At 42.0% G+C, this 4,006-nt stretch overlaps 1 long non-coding RNA gene across 1 annotated transcript; it reads left to right on the top strand.

Annotated features, from left to right (window-relative positions):
- Nucleotides 1-2,088: 2,088 nt before the first annotated feature.
- LOC131516205 (uncharacterized) lies at nucleotides 2,089-3,382 on the top strand. Its single transcript, XR_009263941.1, has 2 exons — nucleotides 2,089-2,213; nucleotides 3,228-3,382. It is a non-coding gene; the product is annotated as an uncharacterized LOC131516205 (long non-coding RNA).
- Nucleotides 3,383-4,006: the final 624 nt, after the last annotated feature.

The raw sequence follows: 4,006 nt of genomic DNA, 5'->3' as shown, positions 1-4,006 counted from the left end.
CTGAAAGGGACAGATGGGGCCTGGGGCTCTTTACAGTGGCTCCCCCAAACCAACTATATATTGGAAACCCAGAGTCTCACATACCTCTGGATATAGAAGGAAAACCAATTGATTTCCTTCTTGACATCAGAGTCACCTTTTCTGTCCTTCTTTCCACTTCTAGCCAACTATTCTATGATTGGAAGCATCTCTGGAAAACTTATGACTAAATTTTTCTCTCAGCCTCTGGGATGCATATGGGGAGACATAATTTTTTTCACATTAAAAATTTATTTTTTAGAGAGAGAGAGAGAGAGAGAGAGCATGAGCAGGGGAGGGGCAGAGAGAGAGACACACAGAATCCAATGCAGATCCAGGCTCTGAGCTGTCAGAACAGAGCCTGATGTGGGACTTGAACACACAAACTGTGAGATCAGACCTGAGCTGAAGCTGGACACTTAATGGACTGAGCCACCCAGACATTCCTACATTCTTTTTTGATAATGCCAGGGAGCCCCACTCCCTTGCTAGGAAGAAATATTATGACTGATGGAGCATAAGGCAAGCTGAAGGCAAAATATAAGCTAACAGACCCACCACCCCCAGGTGGAATATGTGTGATGTTCCTCAGACACTCCTGCCTGCCCAAAAACAAAGGAAAGGAAAGAAAACAAATGGTTGATAGAGATCACAATCATGCAGGACAGAAGTCTTCTTCAGTTTATGGATAACTTAGTAAACTGCAAGAAAAAAGCAATCTTATCCATAGCCTAATAAAAATCTATAGACTCCATTTCCTGGAGCCTTAATATCACCCTCATCAAGATGTAAGGGGTTTTCAGGGCAAGTACTTATCACTATGGTGATGTGGGAAACAAAGGCAAATGAAAAATTCCCTTACTGCCTACAGTCCAACTGACAAGTCCTTGAAACAGGCAGAGTGACCTTCCTCTATGAGTTCAGCTGCCTTGATGATGACACTTTAAGGGCAAAAGGGAATCTTGGCTTATCATCCTGACCCCCCCCTCCCCAGGATCCTGTGAGTCTCCTTAAACATATTAAAATTCCTTTGCAAACCTCCTTTATCTTTAATTCCTAAGAATATGTTGGCAATTATACTCCAAGCATATGGCTAATATACATCTGAAGGGTCTCGTGACTGAGGTTTTACTAAGTAGCAATAAATGACGTTTTCCTAACTAGCCCCTCAAGGTACTGGAAACCTTCCTTCCAAAATTCCTTAGAGACTTACACTGTAACTCCTTCCCAACCTGAAGGTATATAACCACTCCACAACCCCAGTGCAGCTCTTTCTGCCCGTAGCATGTGGGCTGCACTGGGGTTGTGAAGAGTGACTGGTTATATGCTATGGAGTTGGGGGGAAGTAAAGTCAAGAGGAAGTTTCTTAAAGGAATTGCCATATGCTAAAGAAGACATTACTGGAGGCCTAGCTATTGTCAAGCTAAGGTTGTTTTTTCCTTTAGCAAAGCATTATCCATAAGACAGTAGGGAGTTCCTGGAGATTAGGCTATTGATGATTGCCCTTTTCTTGTAATATTACTAAGATATTCGTAAACTGATGCAGACTTTTTCAGTTTAACTATTTGTTTTCTGTCCTTTCCTTTGTTCTTGGGCAGCCAGGAGTGACTGAGGAATATCACATATCCCACCTGGGGGTGGGGGATGTGGCACCTTATCCTTTGCCTTCAGCCTGCCTTATGGTTCCTCAACTCCAAAACCCCATCATGAATTACAGGCTATAGTGCTGCTAGCTCCAGGATGGATAAACATTTGCCTAAACTTATAGTAATTTAAATATCAAATATCAATCTTTCCTTGAGGTAAATTACACCTCATGGAATGCTTATGGAAACTGGATGGCCAAAGAAGGAATTGAGGATTGAGGACCATGAACTCTTTCAGAAGCTTAATTATTCTAATCAACAGTATCACAAGATCCAAATAAGTATGGAAGAGGGAGGAAAAACTATAGTTAAATTGATTTAAAATATATATATATATGACCAGACATGTCAGGGATTGTTTTGAATGGCTACAATATGTCTTTCCTTCCCATGGTGTGATCTCCTCCGGTTACAGAACCAGGCTGGAATGCTGTCAGGAAAACCAAGCAGCACTCAGAGATCTTGGTGGATCAGAGATTTATTTAACACCGGTTGGCTCAGAGGAGACCATTTCTCCAAAGATCTGAGCGCCGAATGCAAGTGGGAATGGTAATTTATAGTTGTCAGCTTCCATATCTGTGGGGTTTTTTGCGTGCATGGCAAACAGGGCAAGAAGAACCCAGAAGAGGTGTCTCCAAGCTAGAAACCAGAGCTTGTTTTAGTTCCATCGGCCATCTTGTGGTGTAAAACTTTATTCATTTTCCCAACACTTCCTAGGAGGCATTGCATTTAGAATATTAATGCTTGTTGGTATGGTATTCTTTTTATATGTCATTCATAGATGCCATTGCATATGCCAGAAAAATAGGACAAAATTTTGCTGAGACATTCCAAATAATTTCTCATTGTATCAGACCTCTGGCTTGACCTCTGAACTTGCCCTGCCATTCCAGTATTACCACCCCCTCAGCAGGAAGCAGTTAAGATTATTGTCCCAATTCCTAATGGCAGTGTGGAGTCACATGTTCAAAGGGGGAATATGATAGGAAAAGATAGGATTCAGTAAACAGAGAGGGAAAGGTTAGGACCCAAGGTGCCTGGGTAGGGAAAAACATACTTTGGAACAATGCTGGGAGCATCTGACCACAGCAAACCTCAGGCGTAAGGTTCCTTTTAAGAATGTAACAGACACTACCTACTCCACTTTAGGTTTCCCTCAGGAATTGGACAATCCAGCTCCTAGAGCTATCAAGCCAGTAAGTTGGAAGGAACAGGAGGAAAGATGGGGGGCTGACCAGAATCTTACAAATTTCTGTGCCTTATGGCTAAAATAACCTATTATTGGAAAATAAACCTGTGAGGAGAGCCAACACTTGCTGACTATGTTTGTGACTTCAAACATAAAGGAAATATAAATGAAAATGGAATCAACTTAGAAGAGGGATTGTGAGAAGGGAGAGGATTCATCTTCAGAAATACCAAATAAGAGCTGTGCTTTATTTATGTATAGTTGTAGGTACAACCTATTGGATATTTACAACCCACACCCCCTCCACCCACCACAATGGAGTCCCAAACCTTTAGACGCTTCACTTCCTGGTTCTTCCCCTCTCTGTTTCGCAGGCTGCATGTGCCAAAGAACAAAGGGAGGAGGGACTGAAAGTGCAACTCCTTAGGCAATTTATTTTCATAAATCGTCTGCTGTAAGTGCCCTCAATGTGCCTTTCGGTCAGACACTTGCTCTTGAAAGGACGTCGATTAAAGCCTTGCTTCACATGCTCCAAGTCTCCATGTCCCTCCTTCGATTGGGTCAGTGAGCCTATTTCTCACAGTGTATCTGTGATATTAAGATTACATGGGAGAGGCAGTTAGGAAAAAAAAAGTCTACAAAGGCTCTTTACAGGATTAATAAGAAAATGGTGACGAAAAGGAAATTTATTTCATGAAGTTTGGGAGACTAACTCGGTCCTGATAAAGCCAATGCAGAGCTGTGTGGGACGCTGGTGCCATTACCATAGTGAGGCTCTGGCAACCTCCAGGCAAGGACAGTGAGGCACCTGTGGTGACTCGTTACACAGTGGAGGTCAAGCTGGGTGACCTGGGGTAGGAGCAGCAGAGTGGGAACAAGCCTGTGTTCTTCCTATTACCCAGTGGATAGTGTCAACTGTCACTTTTATACGGCCAATTGCTATGATGATCTGTTTTGAAGCTGGATGGAGTTCATTATATAATATTCTACCTTTTTGCATACATTTGAAATTTTCCATAAACATTTTTTCATGGATGTTTTTAAAAGGTCAAAATATATAGTGGTCTACACAACTCTTAAGTTGTACCTGGTACAAAGAAACCATATTTTACAAACATCTTAAGTGTGTTCTAAGCATTCAGACTTAGATGAG

This window comes from Neofelis nebulosa, chromosome 7 (assembly GCF_028018385.1).
Source record: "Neofelis nebulosa isolate mNeoNeb1 chromosome 7, mNeoNeb1.pri, whole genome shotgun sequence".
Classification (NCBI taxonomy): Eukaryota; Metazoa; Chordata; class Mammalia; order Carnivora; family Felidae; genus Neofelis; species Neofelis nebulosa.
Note: the sequence above shows the minus strand (reverse complement) of the source record. Positions and strands in the feature narration are given on the sequence as shown.